Source organism: Ambystoma mexicanum, chromosome 1q (assembly GCF_040938575.1).
Source record: "Ambystoma mexicanum isolate Mex_15411 chromosome 1q, UKY_AmexF1_1, whole genome shotgun sequence".
In the NCBI taxonomy this organism is placed as follows: Eukaryota; Metazoa; Chordata; class Amphibia; order Caudata; family Ambystomatidae; genus Ambystoma; species Ambystoma mexicanum.
In genome coordinates, this window is record NC_090922.1 from 576,391,760 (window position 1) to 576,404,653 (window position 12,894).

The 12,894-nt window shown below is 44.8% G+C and overlaps 1 protein-coding gene across 1 annotated transcript in view; it reads left to right on the top strand.

The window, feature by feature from the left end:
• Positions 1 to 12,894, top strand: part of COLGALT2 (collagen beta(1-O)galactosyltransferase 2) — a 338,526-nt gene that overhangs the window by 302,147 nt on the left and 23,485 nt on the right. The gene's annotated exons all lie outside the window — the stretch shown is intronic.

The window sequence follows — 12,894 nt, forward strand, 5'->3', positions numbered from 1 at the left end:
TGTACTAACGAAAACAGTTCCACCAACTGATCCATTTACTAGGTAAAGGGATCACAGAATGGCTGTTTTGCTTTATACCCTGGCACAGCTACTCAGTCATAGCTAAAATCTCAAAATGCTTGATCCTGGTTGGCACAAACTTTTTTGGGGCTGAGTACACATGTCCCAATGGAACCTTTGGTAACATTAAGTTTTGGATGGCCCTTCATCCATAAGTAAAACAATTAACACCACATATTTATTGTAAGGAATAACTGAAAAGGGCACTTTAAAGACATACATTGTAATTCATAATTTGTATGTATTATGTGAACAACAAAAAAGAAGATTTTACCACCATAACTAAGACAAACGAGTAATCCTATGATTGATATTTAGCTGATTCCTATTGTTTCGAAGATTTTCCCCAAGTCCTCTGTTGATGGCTTAAGAAGACCAACCTGTAGTGAGTCTTAGGCACGATTTCAGCCAAGTTCCTCCTGCTACTCATACAGTTAAATGTTACATAGCAGTAAGGCTAGATTCTTTAGAGGGGAGAAGTGTGATACTAAAGTACAACTTAAACACTAATCAACAGACAATAAAGGAAGGTCCACACTTTACATTACTGAAAATATACTCATTAAAGTAAAGCATTAAAAAATAACCATGTGTACAGCTAAATACTTTAATGTCTTTTATGTACATATTTTACACCATAAAGTGTTCCCAAAATTCTAAGCACCTATCTACACAAGTATGCTACTCCAGATTACAGATAAATACTATTTCCAGATACTTGTAAACTGTTTTAGAAGGTAGGAATGGTTTTGCCATAGAAATGTACATTAACAAAGTACAGAGGCAGCTCTCCTTTATAATGAAAATAGATGCAAGTATTAGCAGAGCCCTAGGAGAGAGGTAGAGGAGGCCACCTGAGGGTGGTGACAATAAAGGATCCTAGCAAAAAATATCCTGACCTAGGTTCAATGACCAAATGTCCTTGGAAGGAGGACTGCAGTTTTGGAACCAAACATCAGTGCAGTGAGTCTCGTGGTCGGGAAGAGGGGCGGTAGCATGCAGAAGGTCAGCAGGAGAAGCCTGATGACCCAAGAGGACAAGACCAGCGATGAAGTTCAGAGACACCCCAAGATGTGGACCATGCTGACTGAGGAGGCTGAGGAAGCCCAGAATTTGAGATTGCCAAGGATCTGTTCTGGCATCAGGTTGTATTTTCGATAGCAGTGCCAGTTCCGGGAGGTGGATATGCAAGTACAGTTCCTCATGATGGGTTGGTGAAGAAAACACACTTGGATACATTGGAAGACCCCTTCAGGATGGCCCATGAAGAGCTTGTTTCAACAAAAGCTAAAGTGACCCATTGAACAAAGTCAAAGGAGGCCACAGTGAGGATGGACAGCTGGCAAGGTCCAGTCCAGGATGCCTCATGAACGAGCAGGCACTTCTGATCAGCAGTGCCACCGGTGTGTGTTCCAACAGAGGCCGCAGAGGTTCCCACTTCTGTTCTGGTCAGTATCAAAGTCCAGGAGTATCTAGGGGAACCCATAGGGCTCCAATGCCAGGAAATCCAGCTGTTCCTGTCACAGCAAGAGGAAGAAGAGCCTGAGACAGGATTCCCAAAGACAAAGAAAAGCAAAGCTTCACTGTCCAGAGGATCAGGAATGGGCAGCAGAGCCAGCAATCAGGATCCTCAGGGGGCGTCATATCTTCTGCACCTTTCTATATAAGGCTCCAGGTAGGTTCTGTTCTGGTGAATAATCTTGGGCTTCCACAGATAAACACACACGTAGAAGGATGAGGTCTACCCCAGTCCTCCATTCACCATCTGTGCACCATTCAAAGATTTGGCAGCCATTGAATGAGGGATGGGAGACTAAGCTCCACTTCCGTGAACACACACGTGAGGATGTGGATTGAGGTATCTGGAAGACCCTCATCTAGCTTAAACCGGATCAGATTCAACCAGGGAAGCTTTTGTGAACTCTAAATCAGAACCCACATTGGCAAAATGGCCGGATTGGCCTTTCCAAAGGTGAAATACAGCAATAAGAACAACAAAGAAAATGTGTGGGTAATAGGACTTAATAATCCTTTGGTAATTGTTAGGCAAGATTATATGCAGTACCATTTTGGGTGCACTACAACAACCCTGACCGTCTGGCAATAGGAACCCAACCTTTGGTATACGTCTGTACTATACAGGTTGGTAGCATGTTGAGCAGCTAGGCTTATCTCAATAGGGGTCAATGTGACCTGTAGATGTGTTACACCGAGATTCACAGTGACAAGTATTCAAATCAACTCTGTCAGTTTGAATAAACCTTCTTCAGAAGGGAGCAATATAAAGCAATACACAAATATACTTCAAAATACACACTCTTAGTTTTCTAAATCGGCAAATACCCTTTTGGGATGGCCCATAGACACTACCTACACCCTCAGGTGACTTCAATAGTTAGGGTGCTGGGGACATTAATATATCCCTGTTGCATTTAGAATATTATTGAGAGAAGTGTCAAAGAAAAGAGGTGTCAGAATAAGACAAGTGTTCACACAATTATTCTTAATCCGGTAAGTACTTTAAAAAAAAACAATGCAAAGTGAGTTAACTCTTTCCTAGAAGGAAGGCAAAACACATAAGCAGAGGAGAGAAGAGTCATTCAGGGAGCCCGGCCAGCCAATGTTAAGTTAGCAAAAGTCAAGGTGAACTGAAGCACGTCTTGCAGGTAAGGAAAAGTCTTGCACAATGTTTTAGAAATCTTTGTAGAAAAAGTAGAATCAAATGTAGGGTCACAAGCTGTTAGGCCTGTGAGTAGTAGAAGATGCAAGCAACCCTACAGGAGCAACCAAGACAAGTCTCAACTGAGAACAAGCAAGGTAGCACAAGAGGTAAGTTCTCTTAGACTGTACAGTACCTTTAGTTTGAAGAAAAGTGCAGCAGATGGTTTCTCTTCATGTGCAGCTCTGCAGATCCTGGTGTTCCTGGGCCTCAGTCGTGGGGACAAGAGGGAGGACTTCTGGAGACTCCTGCACTGCAATGGGACGGTCACCAACCGCAACCGGCAATCTTCGAACAAGTGGCCCTTCGGTGTTTCAGCTCCTTGCATCTACCGCAAATAGCAACACCACGGTTCCTGGCTGTCGAGATGGCCTTTCCTTGCATCTGAGGTCCAGCACTCTGTTGAGGTGGCTCAGGCTCGGTCAGTCCTGCTTCCTGCGAGTCCGGAGGATCTTCCTGGTGCTCTTGGCCAGCTGAAAAGCAACGCACACGATCTGGTGTTCCTCTCCCTGGCTATTAGGTTCCAGGAGCGACTGCAGTGGACATTCCGAGAGCTTTTCGAGAGGATGTCCAGGTGGCTTACTTTGGAGTTGATTGGTCCCACCAACTGAAGGGGAGAAGTCGTCCTTGCAGGGCTTCTCTAGTCGAGACGAATTTGGAGCTTCAGCACAGCAGCAGGGCTTCACCGGGAAAACCAACTGTCCAGGAATTGCAGCAGGCATCTCTTCCAAGTTCTTCTTCGGATTCCTTTGTCCAGTGGTTGACTCTGCCTTCCAAGCCAAAAAGCCTTGCCTTTTATGCAGGTTTCTCCCGTTCATTGCAGCCTCGCTGTCAGTCACCCAGCAGGGTGGCTGTCCTTGCCGGACAGCCAGCCTGCCAATCACATAAGAGTGCATTCCTGTCTCCTAGAAGACTAAGCACAGGGAGTTTCGGGTACCTCCCTCGCTTCCTGCCCCCGCCAGACACCCTGGAGCCAGAGGCAGGCTTCACTTGTGAATCCCACCAGAGGCAAGACGAACAAAGGGACCAAACCTGGTTTGGCACGCAGAGTAAATCTCAAGAAGGACCTTCCCACAAAGAAATGGCCAAAAAAGAAGACCGGGCCATTTTGACAAAAATGGCACCCTTGGGTGCTCTACTGCAGCTGCGAATGCAGCCCGGTGTAAACGAACGCAGCCCACGGTAAAAGCACACCACGGTAGTTAAAAGTAAACCACTGCCACCAGCCATTCATCGAGGGAAGGGTAACATAAAAATGTTACATGAGAAACTAGACAAAGGGGATACTAAGTAACCCCTCCAGCACCCTATTGTAAGATAGTGTGTGCTGGGTCTAGAAAGTTACAAATGTAAGTAAGGTCAATTTCACTTCACTGCTCAGTAGTTTATCCAAGAGAAGGTATTTAAACCTTGGGGAAATCTGAAAGGATTCCCTGTGCCACTGCACTGAAGGTGCTGTGTGACACAATGTAAAAGATGATGCCTATGGAGTTTATCAGACTTCACAACCAAAAGAAACACAGTGTTCAAAATCCCAATAAAATACACAAGAGAGTGGGAAAAGGGTTCTCACTCTCTCCAGGTTAAAAATTAAAGTGTTCAAAATCCAGCAAAGTTGTTGGGGGTCTCTAAGGTAGAGAGTAATTAGCACACTTCTGAGAATTCTCCCTTACAGCAATAATGTTGCTCCTGTTCAGTGAACAAATAACTACCAATGTAGTACAACAGCTTCATAGTGGTACATCCCAAAAAAGTGCGCATCTAGCATCACCATCTGACCCATACAAGTCAACACAACTGTTTCCTAAGGTTTCAATTTTCATTTCACAACCACCACCTCCTTTATTAAACTGAACAGTCCCTTCCTCAATTTCATTGTATTCACCACATCACGCAAGATGTTTTAAACACAAATTATTATTTATTTTCAAAACAAACTATTAGAAAGTGTTTTTGGCATAATACAGAAATTCTGCAACCCCGAAAAATGTCTTTTCAGAGAGTTGCATGGACACGCTCAATGCCGAACCGGCTTTAGATCAATATAATAAAGGTCAGACATGTGTAATAAAGATATGCTCTGATGAATCTGTGGCCAGGTGTTTAATATCCAGGTCCTAACCAGAGAAAACAGACACAATGTTTGTTGTATATGCCAAATGCATTTTGGATTAATGTCTTCTCAGGGCAACCTTTGTCTGAGCAGATTCTTACTGCATCTCAGCCATTGCAAATATCTTCCAAAAAAAATAGGTTCTGAATACTTTCACCTATATTAAAGGCTGCATTCTCATTAGTTTATACACAAAAACAACATTTTTGGAGATAATATATATAATATATAGGTGACAGTATCAATATCCTCATTGTTTTGTAAGTTATTTTGTAAGTAAATTGTTAGAAAAGACAACACCCACAAGAAAATCTAGATTAAGGTCCCGAATTCTTAATAAATCCTGCCCTTCTAGGAAACAGGGCTTAGTGCTCAAAAGTCACCAGTTCCACAAGATTCACTTTGCAAGAGGCTTTACTATGTGATCCATGAACAAGAGTTGGCAAAGTCAACGGTTGCAGGTAAGTGTTCCGGAAACAGAAAAACAAGCTAAGTAAAGTTCTTGCACATTCCTCTCCCAATCCCACCACAAAGGGAACCTAACAATTTTCTTAGCTGTCTCCAGCTGGTTCTAAATTGCTAACGGTTGTTTTCTTCACTTACTTTACCATACCCAGTTATCTAACGAATTGACTACAATTGTTGAACTGTCCTAAAGGTACAGTGCTTGTGTTCTACTATCATAACCCCCAAGCAGTGATTTTATATATGTGTAAATGTAGTAGCTGTGTGGTAATACTTACTTGAGGTTTTCATTGCTTAGAGGGTTTTCAAAGGCCAAATACATAATTGTATTTTTGTACATCCTCTGTATAACTTAAATTATTGGTATGCTATGTGTATGTCTCATTGTAGCCTTAGACCACTCTCACACCCTTACAAGTCTATTCCTTACTGCTCTGCTACCCTAACATGATTGACTTTGGCTAGACATGGGTATCCTCTGCCTGTCGCTATAATAGAGTGGCCTCTTAGAATCCACTCTCAGGTATGATTCTGTAAATCCCTCTTAATGACATGTCAGCCTCCCAGCTGACACACTGTAGTCTGCAGTGTGAGTGCCCACTCTTTCCCTATGCATTGATGCATCCAGTTCCCTATCCTGTTGTCAGGACCACTGGTTGGCTCTGACCTCACACTTCGTCTGCTCCTGTTGTAATCAGGCCCACGCTACACAGCCATGGCAGCTGGCTGTCTGATGGCTGCATTACCAAGCTGCTCCCACTATAGCGGGGGAGTGGTCCAAGCAGCGACCATTGTGGACATACAATTTAATGTCCACCCCACATTGCGGAGGGCGGGAAAAAAAAATCTGCGCTGGCGGCAGAGAAACCTACCTTCAACAAACATGCCTGACATACCTAATGCGTTCACTCAGCTCCCCTGAGCATCCTGGTTCCATCTCTCCACGCACACCACGATGGACCCAGAAGCCCTATGCTCCGGCTTTTCCTCACACTCCTGGCGGCAATCATGTTTCCTGGGTGGGCCTACACTGCTACTGCATGCTCTGTACCACAGTGCAGTCATTGGGAAGTGCCATCTCGTTCCAGCGCACCCACAAACTGGCTCCTCCTCCTCTCATCCCTGGCTCTAGTCACCAGCAGCACAAAGGCCGGTACTACGAAGCTGCTGCTGTAAGCATCTGGTAACTGCAGCTCCATGCCGTACTGCTGCAGCGGGTGAAGTAACCTCCAATGGGTAACCTGATTCCACTGTCCACTTGTAGTGCCTCAGGTTTCCCCTGAACTACAGAGCCTGCCTCCCTGGGTACCCCACTCCACTCCCTTCGTCTCTCTTTATAGATTTCTTGTAAAGCAGGAGGCAGAAAAGGAGTCACACTTTCTCAACGTCAGTAGAGCCCTAACATTCTACCTGGACAGGACAAAGGGTTTGCGCAAGTCAAATGTGTTATTCGTCACCTTCGGTGGCTCAAAACCAGGTGGTCAGGCATCAAAGGCCTCCATAGGTAGGTGGATGATCACGGCCATTCAAGAGGCCTACAAGGGACATATAAATATACCAGCAAACATGAACGCTCATGTTATCAGGGCCAAGGCAACGGCCCTCACCTTCCAGAGGCATGTGCCATGGTAAACAATCAGCAAGGTGGCCACCTAGGCTAACCCCTCTGCATACTGCAAGCATTATTGCATAGACGGCAGTTTAAGATCAGATATGGCCTTTGGGTTGCTTTAGAGAATAGAGTGCTTACCTTGAGCTTGGTTTTTCTACGTACGTACTCCGATATGTTCTGGCGGAGATCTGGAGAACAGCTCCCTGCACCTCACCAACCGGTTCTTTAGTGACTGGGGAGTAAGGGTGTTGCACTCCGAACAATAGTCCCAGCTGTGGTCTTTTCCAAAGGCACTGGAGGCAGAGTGGGTGCGGGTCCGACGTAGGAAAGGATCTGTTGCAGGCTGGGCACCTACCGCCGGGGCTGATATGCATCGTGGAGAGGTAAGGTACCGCAGGACGCTGTACATTTTAGTTCCTATAAAAATTAAATCTACATTAGTAATAAACAATAGAAATAGAGGGACAAATATCCCTGGGGAAGACTCAAAACGGCTGGAATTACGAGGAAAAAAGGGCCTCAAACGCAGCATAGCTGAAGCAGGTCTGCTCCAGTTGACGCGGAAAAGAGGACTGATGTGTCGTGCCGGAGGGCGGAGTAAAGGGAGCGCATGCTACCATAATCAAATGTCCCCTTAAATCAAGAATACTTCTCCCCATCCCACTAAGCATCAAGTCACACTGACTTCTCAAGTTAGCAATTATATGATTGCCATTCATTTCTTCATATAAAGTATTCACCTGCAGAAAACACACACTTTGATTGAAACTTAGAAGGCTCCACCTCACTCTAGCTTGGAGAGATGTAAGACCCAATTCGTATCGTAAGGCTGCTACTGGTATCGCATTGGCACGCCCAAGACCATGTGGCAAATTGCAGCCTCTAGTTTGTCCAGAAAGTCATAGGCGCATGGTCCCTGCAGTTCCATACTGTAGATTATTTTCGGTACAACTTTACCCTTGTAGAACTTTAAGGCAGGCTTGATCGAAAATCTCCCAAATTTCCGATTCATTTTCCTCATTTGGTTAGTTAGGAAAGTCCCCTTTTGCTTAAACAGAGTACAAAGCACTACTTTCTGTGGTTGTCCGGTAATAGGAAAGTCTAAGTAAGTAACACTGCCCGGCCTGGACAACACAACTTTTTCCAAATACCATTTATGGGTACACCAGTTCTTTTTCTTTGCAAATTCTAAAATTCTAGTCTTACCGGGATTAACTATAAGGGAGTTTTCTTTTGCAAACAGAGAAAATGCAGACCTACGGGGGTACGATCAAAAAACAGAAAATCGTCTGCGTATGCAAAGAGAAGCAAGCGTAGCTGGGAAAAAAAAAATCCCCCACATCTGACACATACAGATTAAAGAGGCAGGGTGCCAATATACATCCCTGCCTCAATCCTGTACCCGTCTCCATCCTGCGGGACAAATGTCCCTCATTGTTCAGTCTAGCCTGGATCCCAGAGGACTCATCCCCCTCTTTGGCAGTTTTGCCATGGGAAGGTTACGCTCAACCTGGTTGAATGCAGCAGTTGATTGACGCCACGTACACAGCTGTCAATTATTTGCTCTTGGCCGGGTCCTGTAAAAAGCTGACCATAAACCCATTTAGATTGGTGCTGTGACTCTTTTGAAAACCCAAATGCCGTCTACTCAGATGTCCAGAATCACTTGGCCATTTCTCCAAACGATGTAATAAAAGGGAAGTAAAGACCTTACTGTCCGAATCCATTATTGTTACGGGACGATCGTTTTTAGGGTCGGTCTTCGCGCCTCTTTTAAAAATTGGGATGACATAGGAAGGCCTCCAAGATTCTAATTAAATTATGTTTTTAAACAAAATGTTAGATAACTGATCAGGGCCTGGCGCCCTGGAGTTACTACAGCGACTAATAAAATCCCAAACATCCTCCTGATCAAAGTTAAGATCCCATTTCTCCAGATCACCTTTTAATCTGTGTTACATTTTAGAAGTATTCTGACATTTACAGGAATACAGTTCTTCAAAATGAGATACCCAGTCATTTTCGGATAACGCATGTAGCTGTTTCCTAGATTGACTATATTTCAGCGCATTAATAACTTCTCAAAATGCAGCAAAATAACTAGTTTTTAAATTTCCATTCATTCTGCATTAGTATAGCACGATGCTGCTTACAGATGTTCTTATAACGCTGTTTGGCTGTCCTAACCATTTGGATTTATATATTGCATAGTTATTTTTTCCTCTGCTAATTTATCATCAAATGTGTGAGTGTGTAATTTCGGATTCTTTTAAGCGAACTTAATGCTTGCTGCTATTTGACAGGGAATGTAGAGACTCAATCGAAATGTCAAAATTATGCAAGTTAAATGTCTCCAATTCCCACTCATAGGTGGCCCTACGGAAGGCAACTTCCAAGTTGTTATTTAATCGATTAACAGCAGGGTCTCTCATATGACCCGATTCTTTCCATGGTTAATCAAAAGGCCCCTTGAGACTCCTGCTGCATAGTTTCCCATGTTAATATCAAATTCTGCGAGAAACTTAGTATGGTCACTCTAGATACGTCTTATTTTCCCATTTAAAGAGTACAAACCCACAGAAGATAGAACTGCACACCACTTACTGCCAGCAACTTGATACCCATGCCGCCTAATTTAAGAGGTAGCACATTCCACCCCTCAACATCATTTCCATAATTAATACACTAGGACATTAGGTTGCCTGTAAGTAGCACCAACCCCCTTTCATTCTCGCATTTCCAATCACAGATGAAATTGGTGATCGGACTCAAGCACACGTCCAAGTCACCAACCCCTACATGCCAATAAATATTCACCAGCAATAATATATTAACATCACAATCCTTCTCCAACGTTGCCTCAACCCCTAAAATTCCATAGGGTAAATTAGATGCTTCTTGCACAAACAACGAGTATCCGTCCAGCAATATGCACATAGTCAACCATGTTTCTTGTAACATTAAAATTCTGTATGTTGTTATAATCCCATTCACTTCCACTTCGGTAAACACATTGGTACATTTTGTGGAATTCCCTCTTGAATTCCACAAAAGAACTTGTAACTGCACTTTAGTGCTAAAAAGACGGTTGTGAATGATGCTGCGCTACGGCGTCCGGCCTCATGAGTGCTGCTGTTATCCAGGACCAATCGCCTTGATCCATCCTACTTAAACCTTCATTATGCGCAAAAGAAATTTCTCTATTATGACCTCCACCTGCAGCCACCGAAACCACTATATCTTGGCTTCCATGCCTATAATCACAAGCCAAATTCTGGGGGATTGAATCGGAATCCGCGGATACTTCAAGGTCTAATTTTTATTTTATTTTTAATTATTTTATTTATTTATTGCATTGATAGCAGGGCCCAAGACCCTCCGGTATCTGCAGGCTAGTTACAGAAAGTGTGAGGAGACAAATTATGAAGTGCATTACAATTTATGCATGTTAGTGAAAAGAACAGGAAAGGTGTGAGTGCACAAACTGGCAAAGCCGCGCCTCATGTTGCGAGGCTGAAGGTGGCTTCAGGTAGGCTAAATAAAAAACACAGCGCAGGGCTGGGAGTGTCAATCCGGTAGATTCAGCTAGGATAAATACAAAACGCAGCGTAGGTGTGCACAAGCTGGATGGGATCACTCCTAATGGTAGGGCAGACTTGGAAGTGCAAGCAGGCTACTAGACAGGTCAGTGGTGAACCTAGACAATGGGGCCTCGTATCATGGAGCAGGGTTGTAACAGAAATGCAGGCAAGCAATGGCAGGAAGCGGCTAGTGCACCACGCAGTGTAGACTAAAAACAAAAATGCAATAGTACAAATCGCAAGACAGCTGCACAAGCAAGATGGTTACAATCAGAAGTAAGTATGTGAATAGATGCTGGAGAATCCTCACCTCATGGTGAGGGGTGCAAAATCTTGTAGGCAAACAGACAAGATGGGTTACATGATCACACAGTGCTGCTGCAACATATTAGGTGAGGATAGTAACAAAGGTTGCATGATAAAGTCAGACAAATCAGGTAAGTATAAGCAGTGTAACATGATACAGCCTGATCAATTCGGTAAGCATAGTCAAATACTTGGCATAAGCAATCGGGTCGAGTGTGCAATAGTTAAGAATAGTGATTACAAATCCTATTAGAAGCGTCCACGAAAGTCAGCTTGTGCAACGGCTATCAGTGCAGGGAGGACGATGGTACACAATAAGCTCCTAGCATGTAAGAGGAGCGACAGAGGACTAGCTGTTGTGAGCCCCCACAGTTTACACGGATGGGAGGAGGGAGAGAAACAAAACTAGAGAGAAGCAGCGGCCCGGTCAGTTATGTGGGTTTAAGCGGCAAAGGGCTGTCTTACCTGCCGTGAGGAGCAAAACTGCAATGCAACAAAAGACGAAGTTGAAAAGAAACGTAGATGCGACTGTTGAGTCCCATTGCCCTTCCAGGCCCGAACAGGGCTAGGCGGGTCGTGGAAGCAGGCCTTGAACGGTGGCCTTTAAAGGGGGCCGGCTTCCAGGATGAGGCTGCCTTTGTGCAGCAGCCAACCAGTGAAGTCGGGGCGAGGGCGGGCAAATAGGTGGAGGCTCACCAAGTGAGCTTGTCGTTTCCTTTCTCGTTGGGGTGGCCATTTTTAAATGATTTGCTCAATATAGTACAAAAGCCCAACAGGGCTTACCTGAGGGCTGAAAATAACATGGATGCGTTCTTCAGTGCGCTCCTGTGCCGAGATGGAATCAATACAGGGTCAGACAGGGGTCTTGGAAGCAGGCCTTGAATGGTTGCCTATAAAGGTGTCCAGCGTTGCCTGCCGGCTCACAGGATGAGGCTGCCTTTGTGCAGCAGCCAGCCAATCAGGTTGATGTGAGAGCGGGCAAATAGGTGGAGGCTCACTGAGTGATCTTGTCCTTTTCTTTCTCGTCAGCCGGCCATTTCTAAATGGATTTGCTCAATATTGTGTGAAAGCCCAACGTGGCTTACCTGATGGTTGAAACCCCCCTGGATGGGTTTTTCTGTGCGCTCCTGCGCCGATATGGAATCAATGCAGGGTCAGACGGGGGTCTTGATGTGTAGATAACTTTTCTTTTAACATACATTCACTGATGATTCTTGTATCAATGTGGAGGATAACCTTGTCCGTTTTCACTTGGTCCACAAACTCCACCCGGTCGATGTCCTTTATGGAGAGTGCCCTTATATTCGGGATTTCAAAGAATATGGCCAAAATATTTACACAATTTAAACAAACTGCAACATCATTTCCATACAAATTAGTCATAAGCACCTTATTATTAGTCACACCATCCTGCTGTTCCATGCCAGAGGGCAGGGTATTCATATTTGTAAGGGTCCCATTTTCTTGATTCTTACACTGCTGTGACTCTTTATCTATCCTTCGAGCACCCTTAAGACACACTGGCCCTCATTACGACCCTGGCGGAGATCGTGGTGCAATATGCACCATGGAGCACGGCGGAAAGCTGCCAATACCGCCATGGGGGTTGGCGGATTTACCGCCCCATTCCGACCTTGGCGGGGCGGTAAATCCCCAATCCCCATTTTACCCTTCCCCATTCCCATTTTTGCCCCATAGGGTATAATGGGAGTGGGGAAGGCGTTAATTACGCCACCGTAAATTACGGTGGCGTAATTAACAACAAGGTCCCGTAGCGCCATGGATTTCTCCGCCCGGAAAAACCAGGCGGAAAACGGCTCCATGGCGCTACGGGAACTCGTAGTAGGGCGGAAGGGTCCGCCGCGAATACCGCTGGCGTAAATCCACTCCGCCAGGGTCGTAATGAGGCCCACTGTAAATCACCTTCTCAGCTACACCTCCCCCCGAGCTGACGTTAACCATATCAGACCCTTTTCCACTAACTTGTGAACGATTGATTGAACTACTCGCCTCTCCCCCATTTGGGCCCTTTATCAGA